This window comes from Neolamprologus multifasciatus, chromosome 7 (assembly GCF_963576455.1).
Source record: "Neolamprologus multifasciatus chromosome 7, fNeoMul1.2, whole genome shotgun sequence".
Classification (NCBI taxonomy): domain Eukaryota; kingdom Metazoa; phylum Chordata; class Actinopteri; order Cichliformes; family Cichlidae; genus Neolamprologus; species Neolamprologus multifasciatus.
Genome location: NC_140445.1, coordinates 55,747,086 through 55,760,144, shown reverse-complemented (window position 1 = coordinate 55,760,144; position 13,059 = coordinate 55,747,086). Strand labels below are relative to the sequence as shown.

General features: G+C 38.3%; 1 pseudogene; it reads right to left on the bottom strand.

Moving 5' to 3' along the window:
• Positions 1-5,591: 5,591 nt before the first annotated feature.
• LOC146515555 (uncharacterized) lies at positions 5,592-11,966 on the bottom strand (annotated as a pseudogene).
• Between the last annotated feature and the right edge of the window lie 1,093 nt (positions 11,967-13,059).

Here is a 13,059-nt window from a genome sequence, read left to right as displayed (position 1 = left end):
GCTGATGATCTTATGAACCTTCCATCTCAACACCACAACTTGTGTAAGTAAAAAGTAATTATTTCATAGCTAGTTAGCAAGACAAGTAGCCTTTATTTAATTTATTATGTTTTTTTTTCTAGAAAATCAGAGGCACACAGTCAACAGTGCAAGAGGTCGAGCTGTGATTATCTTCCACTGATGAGTGTGTTGTCGTTTTCTGCAAATTAAAGCGTGTGCACTGGAAAAGGGTTGGAAAAAATAGTGAGGTTAGTAAACCTGCCAGGGGAAACTCAAGGATCAGAACAATGCTGTTTTTGGAAAAATAAAAATGGATACTGGGGATAGTCAGCACATATATTCTGGTGAGGACTCAGCAGGTGAGACCAAAGAGAGATATTAATGCCTGATCAAGAATGTTTTTAACCACAGGGATGATCTAATCTCTCTGCCCAAGACAAAAACATATAGGTTTGCTCTGTCTTGGTGGGAATCTTTTTTGTATATCAATAAATTACGTACAAGCACAGGTACCAACCTACTTTCAGCATAAGCTAGTATCAGTGACCTTAAGATCTTCATCTAGCCTTCTCCCAACTGAGCTCAGCATGAGCCTCAATGTTGTATTAGTCGGTCACGTACACCTCTGGTCAAACTGCACTACAGCTGACCCACTGAGACAGTGAAGTGTACTTTTAGGCTTTTAATTTTACATTGAAGACAGCCAAGTGATGAACTTTCATGGTAAAACAGACAATCAACAAAATTGTGGGAGTGTTCCCAGTCAGGGAACCAGACCTCTGACTTGGTTTAATTGAAAATTTAATTTAAAGTTCCTCATTTCCACCCTTCTACCCAGTGTTTAATCTTGCATTAGGTGTTCATACTCATACAGTTTAAATACAACTTTTTGGTTACCCAAAACAAACAAATGAATAAATAAATACATAAAAATAAAGTCCGGACAGAAGAGCTACTGAATTTGTGTCACAGGCCGAGTCTCTGACCCAGCGGTTTTGAGTTATTTGGCATCTTTGATTCTTTTTTGTTTGTAATTTAGGTCTGTCAGGCTTCTGTTGTCATTTGTATGCCTCATGTTTCCTGTTTTATTTTGAAGGAGTCTGCTGTGTCTTTGTCATTGTATTTAGTTTCACTTCCCAGTAGCACCATTAGGTTCATGTGCATCAGCTGTTTCCTTATGTGTTTTCACTTCCCCGAACCACCCTTGTGTGCATTTAGTCTGTGTGTTTCTGTTCACTCATTGTCAGGTTGTCTGTTATCTTTACCACAGTCTTCATTGGTTTTTCCTCATAGTTCTCACTGTGTTTCATAGAGCCTTACTTTACACAGTGTCCATGGTTTTCTCATAGTTCATGGTTGTTCTTAGTGTTTCATAGTTTTCATGTTCTTTGCTGCCTTCAGCCAAATAAAGGCTTACTTTTTGTTCAACCTGCAACTCCTCTCTCCTCTTCACAACACATCGGCCGCCCCCGCCGTGACAATTTGATTGAATAGAACTGTCACTTAGGGTCCTCTGTTGTGCTAAATTGTTGCAATCATTTTTTTGAATTCTCCCTCTGATGAATTCTGCTTATTAAAAACCAAAGCTCTAAAAACTTTCCAGGGTTTAATCTTGTGCTTAGTGTAGGTGTTCCACCTTATTCAGCGGAAATACAACATTTTGCTTTCAAGAAAAGAATTGGACAAAAGAGCAGTTACAGTGTAGAAGAATTGGATTTTCACCGACGTCTTTTCTGAGAAATCATTGCAATCATTTTTTGAATACTCCCCCTTATGAGCAACCAAATGTCTAAGAACTCCCCCTGTGAACACCCTAAACCTCAATGAATAACTGCAAATAACATACATGCTAGTTTCCCTTTTGCTTTCCACTTACTTCATCACTAGACTGTATGTACCCTTTGCATGTTCTGGATTTTAACATTTTTTTGAGCATTTACTCTTTTGTCTTCCAGGTGGATATAATAGGGACATTATAGAAACTGTTAAAGCTTACTTTCCTGAAAATTAAGTGTTCTCGCTAAATATAATCCACACAGCAAATGGATCTCGCTAACACGACTGGTAAATTAGAAGAAAAGGAATCTATTCTAGGAAGAAGAAATGATCCTTAATTAAACTGATGCAGTGCATGAATACTGTGGCTGAACAAACAGGAATTAGTCCAGATTAAATTGTACTAGAGTTCTGAATGTATTCTGAGAAATGAAAACAAGCTTTCTCTATCCATGAATATGTATAGCTGAAAAAGAAAAAAACCCTCACTCGATATAGCATCCTATCACTGATGACCACTTTTGCTGCTTTAAGATGTGAAGTGTGGATAAACAGCACTCTCAAGAGATCGATGTTATATCACTCAGCCGCCAAACAAGATTAGATGATTAGAGCTGTTCAAGGCACAAATTCAGTGGAAGAGGCAACATTTAGGATTGACCAGCTATTCCCTTTGTTTGCATTTAAATTGTTTGAAAGCAATTGCTGACAAACTAGTCTTAGAAATAATTGTTGCTAAGTAGTGCTTTTACAAAAGCTGCTTCTAAATTCATAAGAAACATACAGTCATTTTAACTTCATTTTTATCTTAACACCAGAGCATGTAATTTAAGTGTTCTGACACTAGATTATGAGAAAAACACAAACTGATAAATGGTCAATAATCCAGGTAAGGAAACCCCAGAATGGAAACATTCTGGGTTTAAACCGGGGAGGGGACCTATTGCCTGAATTATTCTTCTGTTACAATATAACCAGGCCAATCAGAGTCATTGCGGGGAAAGGCCAACCTTGCCCTCATGGCTGTTGATTTATGTATATGAAATCGATCAATGTTTTGGAATATTCCTACTTTTAATTGCTATTTGAAATGGTTTATAAGACTGGTGAAACCTGCAGTCCGCTGAGAAAGAAGAAGTCACTTGGGTGAGTGATGAAATATTTCTCCCACTGAAAATGTTGCTTCCAGTTGTACTTTCAGGGAAATATGGAACATCCTGGTTGTTTTTGTTACTGAAAAGTGTGAAATGTATTGTCTTTCATGTAGACCAATAATAACTTTACTCTATAAACTGAAACATGGCCTGCCAAACAGCTGCATGGCTCTTCTTTTAGTCTTTCATGTTACATGAACATGCATACGAATCATTAAACCCTCGAGAAATTATAGTAGGGATGACTAAACCTGAGTAATATGCAAATTAATAAAAGGGTTTGTTCATCTGCATATTGCAAAAACTGTGGTGGTTCATATGCATGTTTATGAATTTCAGTGCATTAATTTTGTTTTGCTCGAGTGAACAGTTAAAAAAAAAGCAACTAATCCATTAATTGCATAACCACATAACACGCTGTTATTGGATTCAAGCAGAACATCAGAAGCAATTCAGACTCAGAGTCTAAAGATCTTGTTATCGTTGAGATTTCTGTCCTATCTTATGTTTTTGGGCGATCGTGGTTCAGGGGGTTGGGAAGCTCATCTTGTAACCGCAAGGTTGCCGGTTTGATCCCCTGCTCTGTCTGTCTTGGTCTTTGTGTTCTTGGGCAAGACACTTCACCTACTGCCTACTGGTGTTGGCCAGAGGGGCCAATAGCGCAACATGGCAGCCTCGCTTCTGTCAGTCTGCCCCAGGCTGTGGCTACAACTGTAGCTTGCCTCCACCAGTGTGTGAATGTGAGAATGAATAGTGGAATATGTAATAAAATAGTATTAATGTAATGTAAAATAGTGGAATTCACGTTGGCAGTAATGATACCCGGTTACTCCAATCGGAGGTCACTAAAATCAATATTGAATCGGTGTGCAACTTTGCCAAAACAATGTCGGACTCTGTAGTTTTCTCTGGTCCTCTCCCCAATCAGACCAGGAGTGACATGTTTAGCCGCATGTTCTCCTTAAATTGCTGGCTGTCTGAGAGGTGTCCAAAAAACGATGTGGGCTTCATAGATAATTGGCAAACCTTCTGGAGGAAACCTGGTCTTGTTAGGAGAGACGGCATCCATCCCACTTTGGATGGAGCAGCTGTCTTCCTTCTCTCACCCCAACCGGTCTCAGAAGATGGCCGCCCCTCCCTGAGCCTGGTTCTGCCGGAGGTTTCTTCCTGTTAGAAGGGAGTTTTTCCTTCCCACTGTTGCCAAAGTGCTTGCTCATAGGGGGGTCATATGATTGTTGGGTTTTTCTCTGTATCTATTATTGTAGGGTATACTGTACAATATAAAGCGCCTTGAGGCGACTTTTGTTGTGATTTGGTGCTATATAAATAAAACTGAATTGAATTGAATTGAATTGGAATTGGAATGTAAAGTGCTTTGAGGGTCTTGAAAAGCGCTATATAAATGCAATCTATTATTGTTATTTTCCTGCCTGTGATAAGCCAAGTTTTACTCCTAGGCTGCTGCTACAGGGTTAACGCACAAACAGCCATTCCACTTCCTCTGACACATCTTGAAATAACAGCTTGTTAAAAAAGGAAAAAGAAGAACCAAACTAACAAAGAAACCCAAGAAAACTGCTCTTTCACTGTATTGTATCAAGGTAGCACATTAGGTATTACTCTTGGTAGAAGCTGTAATAAGGTGTCTAATGGGGTATAATTTTTGTGTTCTTCCAGTTGATTTTGATGTTATTTCACATTTGATGGATTTCTTTAGATGTGAAAATGTTTCCAGGCTTTTAAAAAATCATGAATTATCTGTCTGCAATCCAAAATTCCAGATCCATACAAATAAAAAGTAAAAATGAAATACGGAAGAAATATGAGTGATTTCCATTTGCCCTTAGATACATTTAAGGGAACATCAATAATCAATGTCATAATAATTTGTAATTATGCTTTTTAACCCTTATTAGATATAAGCTATACAAGTAAAAGAAAGTGATCGGTTGAATCTTATGTTGTGTTTCATTATATAGATTTTTTTTTGTTTTATGCTCTTGGATTATTGTTCTGTCACTTTGCTTGTTTTTTCTTTCTCTTGTATAGCATCTTTGCTCTGTTCTCAAGAAATCTGTGTGATGTTTAAATAAAATGTACATAGACTCCATCTATTTCAAGACTCAGATGAAATTTCTGAATTATGTATTTCCTTGACTTCAGTTTTTCAAAGATAATTGGATTGGAAAACTACACTGTGAGTCCGGATAAGTTGAATTTACTTAAAAAAAAAAATCAAGCTAACTCGTAGCCTTAAATTTTTTAAGTAATGAAGCATTAGTTGAACAAGTGCAGTGGACTACGTTCAATTTACTTGACCCACTAATGGAAGATTTAAGTTGAATGTACTAATAACAGAGTTACTGTCATGTGTGGGCTTTGTGCAGGCAAGATAGGACCCAAAGTGCAGACTCTTGGAGATGAAAAGTAAACTGGAAGCAGCTTTATTGCTGAATACCATAACTAAACTGAAAATACCATAAACTAAATGGGCAGACTGGCAGACAAAAACACACAGTACTGAGGGTGTGAACATTAACAACGACAACAAGCAGGAAAGACTGTGAGCTAAAATACAAAGGACGGAACACAAGGAACTAGGGAACAGGTGGAAACACAGCTGGGACTAATCAGACAAAATGAGATGAGGGAAAAGCAAAACTAGACACACTGCGGACAGGACAGAGCTATCAAAATAAACAGGAAGGATAACACCCATCAGGACGCAGACTAGACACTGAGACGTGGAAAACAGGGAAGGGCACAGAAAAACACCGGGGCACCGACCCAGGACTGTGATACCTATATGGAAAAGATATATATAAATCTTATAAAGTTTGTATCTGTCTTGTGTGAAACTTGTATGAAAAGCATACAAGAGTAAAAACACATATAAGATCCCTTAAAAAATATATATAATGAAACTTGTATGTTTTGGATACTTACTAAAACAATGAAAGTAATGAGAAAGTAGCCACTTTCATGAGTAAATCATATAAGTTTTTACTATTTCTTTTCCATATGGGTAGTTACAGGAACTGAAGATACTTTGTTTAAACAATCATTCACCACACATTTATTTAACCCAGCATTACTCCATTACCAATTTAACTAAATTGTATATTCTAACTGACCAAACTTAACTTTTATCTTTCTTAAAAATCAAAATATATCTTTAAATCAATAGAGCCAGGAAATAGAAATACAACAATTTTTATTAAACATATCTTTGTTTCAGCAACGAAAGTAACAAAAATGGTTTCTTTACAATATTGAACTGTGTCCGCTGACACTATAATGACATTATAAAACTCAGCCCCGCTGAACACTGTTATCTTAACATTTACAAATAACAATTTTGTCCATGGAACAACAAAAAATTAAGAATACAAGGAGAGAAGTGGAGGGTGAACAGAGCCCATACTCCACATCTCCGCTGATTCTTAAGTGTTTGTAGTTTGGGTTTTAGATCTGTCTTACCTAGGTTCAGAAGTACTTGTTGAAAAAATTACAAGTGTCCTTCATGTACTTTGGGTTGTTCAGATACAGTGCATTGATAAGTCCGAAGCAGGCACGTGCAGAGGGGGGGGCTAGAGGGGCTTGAGCACCCGCCCCTTTCCTGATGGGTGCCCAAAGTGCCCTTTTGTTGAGGCAACTTTTTAAAAACTTTTTTTTTTTTTTTTTTAATGTGTGTGTGCGTGCAGAGTCCTGTCTGTGCTCCTCAACAATAATATTTAACTATTAATCACAGTTTTGCTAAACAAAAGGATCTGGCTTGCATCAGTCACATGATCACATTTAACCAATGATCGCCCTTGACGGCAGAACGCGCTGGTTACGAGCCGGGAACGAGCTCACAAAGAGCACGCGCATTTTTAGCGGTCCGGAGCTGTAGGAGAAACACAAATTAACTCAGAGACACAGACTGATGCGACAAAACCAGTAAGTAGGTGTACAACGTACACTGTAGTGTGTAGCACACAGGAGTGTTAGCTTATTATGTACACGTTGGTCAGCTGTCTTGTTGCAACTGACGAACTGAAACAAACGAGCGTGCTGTGTTTGCGACAGCGTGACAAACATTACCTGTCCTTTTATTAACTGCACAAGTAGTGCTGGTCATAGCTGCTGGCTACCTGTGTAAGGCTGTCATGGGTCTGTAGCTCTGTCACCGTTTTAGGGAACATATTTAGTTTTAAAGTATTTAGAACATATTTAGTTTTAAAGTATTTCGAACATATTTAGTTTTAAAGTAAGTTTCCGGGCTTTTCCTGCCTTTCTGGTGGGATTATATTTCACTAAAAAACGTTCTAATATGCATGTCCACATAATTATGCATTATTATAATTATAATATATTAAAAAACACACGCTGTATTTTAAAGAACATACATTAAGAAGCAGATTATATTAGATTCATATTTTAAATAAGACAAAATTTGGATTTTACAGCAGTAAAATTATTGTATCTCCACAGTTTAATAAGCTTTGCTCCTGCACAGAGTGGATAGTGAAACAAATGTAATCATCATAAATACATTATTTCATATTTATTACTTCCCCCTCCTCATTGGTTTATTATTGTAGCTCTAGTAATAAATAATAATGTAAGGATTCTGGATCAGCACCGTGATGCCCATAGTATATACAGTATTCTGAAGAAGGTCTAAAATGTCACTGTGTGTGCGTGCATGTGTTTGTTTTATTTAGATGGATTTAAAAAAAATATTACTCATGATATAACATTGTGCAGACATGCCTGGTAAGGACATGAGGAGGGAACAGTAGGAGCTGTGTGAGGCTACTAAAGGCAGGGCTATAACATTTTTCTGTCATCATTTTATTATAGATTAAGTGCAACAGTTGTTAGGTGTGGATAATTAGATTATAGTTTATTGCAATAGCAAGTTGTTCTCAGATAGACAGCAAGTGGAGAGTGATATATGAGATGATGGGATGGAAGGAAGAAGAGAAGCAAAGAATGATTCACAGGCAGAGCCGAGTTTATTTCTCACAGTTTTTTGTTGCCTTATGGTTCCAAGTGCTGTCACCAATCTTTGCATTTTGTTATTATCTCATGATACTTGTTTAATCAGCTACCATCTCTCCTATGGACTTTTTAATGTCTACAGTCTCAGATCAGCACAGCCCTGCCCTTCCCATATTAGATTCTTGATGAATGTGTGTTGTTGTTATTCAGCCTGGTTCAATGTGCCCCTTTTTAACTTTGAGCACCCGCCCCTTTAAACCTCTCTGCACGGCCCTGGTCCGAAGACAATGTACATGGCCTGGAGCAGGTTCTCAGCATCCATCATAATCTTGCCCTCCAAGATGATTATCAGTAACTAATTACTGATTACTTCCCCAAAAAAGTAATCCCGTTACTTTACTGATTACTTATTTTCAAAAGTAATTAATTACTTAGTTACTTTTTAAAAACACGATTTACAACCTGAATAGGTGATAAAGCAATAGATCTTTCAGCCCAATTCTACTTTCTCTGCATAATCCATCATACAAAATGTAATCAAATGGAAAAGTCTCTTTTTAAAACTTGTTTTATTAGTTTTAATCTTTTAAAAAAATTTTATTATATGCAACATTCTCTGACTGGAAGTCAGACTGTTTAACATTTAAACCTATTTTCTGCACATTCCAGCACATAAAATAAAATATTTTTTACACTCAGTTTACACTCAGTCTTTCAAATAGATGCAAGTAAAACACAGCAGAAAATAAATAAAATCAAAGACTAGAGGTCCTGTTGCTCTATTTTCACCTGTAAAGGAGGAGTGGGGTAGGCGGAGGTTTGCCCTGGTGCAGGTGTGTCGTAGTGGTCAGTTGAAGAATCCGCGAGTTTCTCTGTGAATTTCCCATTACATGGTAGCGCACTCGGTGCTTGCTTGGAAGTTGGGGGGGGGGGGGGGGGGGGGGGGGGGGGTTTCGCTATAAAAATAACTTTTCTTCCCACGCACAACGGACGCTACTGTTTTTGTCACTTTTTATGGAATCAAACTCAAAATAAGGTCAGTACTTCCACGCTTTAAACACTGCACGCTCATACTCTCTCCCGCACTCGATATATTATCCATTGTTGATCTGCACACAGCTGTTGTCACCAACGTCGCACTCGCTTACGTCACTGTCAAGAGACATTCTCGCAAAAAAACCCACGGTTTTAGTAACGCAGTAACGCAGCATGCTTACGGGAAAGTAACGGTAATCTAATTACCGTTTTTGCAATAGTAATCCCTTACTTTACTAGTTAAAGTAATCGGATTACAGTAGAGAGTGAGGAGGGGAGGTGGAGAGAGGGAAAAGTGGAGAGGTAGTAAACAGCTGGAACTAGGGAAATGGGGATGAGAGGAGTTAAAGAAAAATCAAAGTTCTTCATAAAGCAGGCTTTGAAGAAGGCAGATGGATCATCGCTGAGAATGGTAGGAAGCCCCCTGAGGACAAGACATCTGACCTCCGTCATATCTGAAATCTGGTGGAATGAAGGAGGAGAGAGGAGATTTCACATTTCAAATAGGGAAAGGAAAGCATCTACAAACAACATAGATCACATTATTATTTTTTTTAACAATAAATGTGATCTTTCAAGTTCAATCAAGTAGCCGACTGATTTCTATCAATTCAATATAGAATTGAAAATCAACTAACCTTTGTTTGCTGCATTAGGTCAACCAACACCTGCCTTGTGAGAGACCCCTCTTTGCCTTAAAGATTTCCATGAGTCTGGGACTGTGATGGTCAAGGACCTCAAACAACTCCCATCTCAGGCTCTTACCAACCACTCTGCTGAACTCCCGACACACCTAAAACATGTAAAAACAAAAATGTTCAAATGAGTTGATCATAGTGTCATCTTTTTATGCAACAACTCAGACTGCAATATTACTCTTTTATACAATTCTGAGTACTACAGAGCCCCTCTGGTGAAATCGCATTACAGTTTTTCTCAGTTGCTTTGGTGCATTTCTCACAACAGAATTAAACTTTGCACAATAGTTAGTTCAACCTCCACAACATGTAGTTGTTTTGGCACAACCTTGTGGCGGTTGGCAAATGCCTTTGGACATGAAGCAGTTGAGTAAGTACAAATATCTAAAGAATGGTCACTATCTCCTTGCTTTTATCATGAATGTCACAATTATTTATACTTGTACCGGCTCAATAGTCATTGTCCTTACAACTAATAGTCTTCATTTCATTGCTTGTGTCAGTGCACTCAAAATTGTTGAACATCTTGTCAAACAATTTGTACACCCATTTTGAAAACCCTATTTTTAAGGAGTTTCCATGAAAATCTCCATAAATTACTTTTCTCAGGTGAACCTTATCTCACACTAATGAAAATTGGTGTGTGTTACTCTTACTTGCAACCAATGAAAAGCCTTTTCTACCCAGTCACAGGTGAATAGCGTTACAGTATCCCCTACTCTACAAGTATATATATAATGTAAACCAACAGACAGGATTGGCATGAGGTGCATACTGAATCTACAAAACTGCAGAACATGGAACGTCAGCCTTGTGGAAGAGGGGTGAGGATCGGTGGAGGAAGAGGACAAAACCGGGTAAGAAGAGGCCAACCACATAGACACGTTCCTGACGAAATCAGGGCAACACTTGTGGATCATGTGATAAACCATGGCCTCACAATGGCCGAGGCTGGTCGAAGGGTGCAGCCAAATGTTGGGAGAACTACTGTAAGTTCTATTATTCAGACATTTCGTCGGGAAAACAGGTGAGCATACTGTAATGTAGTTATTCAGCACAAACTAATTTGCTCTGCACTTTCACAGTCATACAGGAGACTTGCATTAGGACATGACCTTATAGATCTTTACATATAGACGTACTGTAACTGAAGCGCAGACTTGGCCCAGGTGTGGCATAGTGTGCTGTGGTACAATACAGTAATGCTGTAAAGAAAGGAGTTTTGAATGATAGTCCTGTAACAATTACTGTAAGCATGTTTGCACTTATTTATGTTTGTGTTTTTTCATCTGCATCTCAAAAAGGACTGCCAGACAACCTAGGAGAGGTGGAAGAGGTCCACTTTTGACTCCGCAGCAAGAGGAAAGAATTTGTGCAATGGTGGCTGCAAACAACGCTTTGAGACTGAGAGAAATACAAAGAACTGTCGTAGAAGATGACACCATCTTCGGAAATATTCAGTCAATATCAATTTCCACCATAGACAGAGTCCTCAGACGGAATGAAATGTCCATGAAGCAGTTGTACAAAGTACCATTTGAATGGAACAGTGATCGAGTGAAGGAGCTGTATGTACAGGTAAAACATGTTTACATATGTACCTCTGTTTACTGTAAAAGTTTAGGCCATGTACTGCACTTACATTTATGCATGTTACTGTAATCCTATTTACAATTCAAACTGTACAATCTGTTGTGCCAAATGCACCATCACAGACTTTTTTATTCTCATCCTTTGTATAGCGTATCCTGGAATTGGAGGCCAGGGAACCCCTGCACACGTTTGTATATCTTGACCAAGCGGGATTCAATCTCGCAAAAGGCAGACGGCGTGGACGAAATCACATTGGAGAAAGAGCCACCATTGATGGAAATATTACAATGTGTGCAGCAATCTCAGAAAATGGCGTTCACACCCATATTCCTCGTATTGGTGCATACAATACACAACACCTGTTGGCTTTTCTGGACGCTCTTTATAGGGACCTAATCCCACAAAATGAAAGGGATGATCCTGGTGACAATCGGACAATGTATGTAGTGGTTTGGGATAATGTTAGCTTCCATCACTCTGCTGTAGTCAGGCAGTGGTTTGCAGCACACGACAGGATGCTTATGGAGTTTCTTCCTCCTTACACTCCATTCCTAAATCCAATTGAGGAGTTTTTCTCTTCCTGGAGGTGGAAGGTATATGACAGGCATCCACATACCCAAATGACCCTGCTAGCAGCTATGGATGCAGCTTGTGATGACATCACAGCAGAGTCCTGCAGAGGGTGGATTCGACACTCCAGAAGATACTTTCCCCGATGCATCGATAGAGCTGACATTCGCTGTGATGTTGATGCAAATATGTGGGCAGACAGACGGGAGCGTCTAGATATCAATGATTGATATGCAGCAGTGTCTGTTTTTCAGTTGTTGTTTTTTTTTGTTTCATAACTACTGCAGTAAGGTTTACTGTCTAAGTGAGTTTATGTTTGCTGTAAATTGTTTGATTTACTGTATTTCCCCAGTTGCACAATGCTGTGAACAGTTTCAATTGAATATTATCAAGAGTGCATATGAAGTGTCTTGATTTTCCTTTACAATTTATGGTTTTCAACATGCCATGCATGCTGTCCAAACTTGACATGTCATTGGGAAGCACCTACAAAGAAATCCGTCACAATGAGAACATGTTCAAACCATTTGATTTTGTGACCAAAGGTGCTGGTGTTATGACTTGTAATTGTGACAGCCCTGACACTTTGATTGATATAAGTACTTGCTTTTGATGAATATATTATCTGTTTTGATTAAGGGACTTGCTTTTGAAGCATTGACTACTTATTTTGAGCAACTGACTTGCTTTTGAACAACTGACTTTTCTTTTTGATGAAGTGACTCACTTTTGCAAGTTATCCACCATGTTTTGCCGTTTGCACTAATTGTTTTGAGAAGAGCCTTAGTAGTGGTGCAGAGATCAATTCTGTTGTGAGAAATGCACCAAAGCAACTGAGAAAAACTGTAAATTGAAGACGATTGGAAAAAATGAACCTCCAGCTCTTAGCGCTATGATGACAGTAAATACTTTGGTCACAAATTTATGGTTTGAATCCGGCTCAAAGCCTCGAGATTGGGTTTTAATTAGCTAACAGGTGATGTCATGGTTACTATGACATGATGAAATCATAATTGCACTGTTCTGATGACATAAACTCGAGTTTCACCCTCTAGATCATCTAAATATTTGAGGTTCTGTGCTTCAAATATTTGGTAAGTCAGGAAATATTTAAAAATGGGGATCCAGACACTGTCCTTCACAATCTATACAGTTGAACAAAAACTAAATGTTATTAAAAGTCAGAAAAAACATTTTTCCCTAGGTGGTATATTTACTGATGCTTATCCTGATGCTTTTATTGG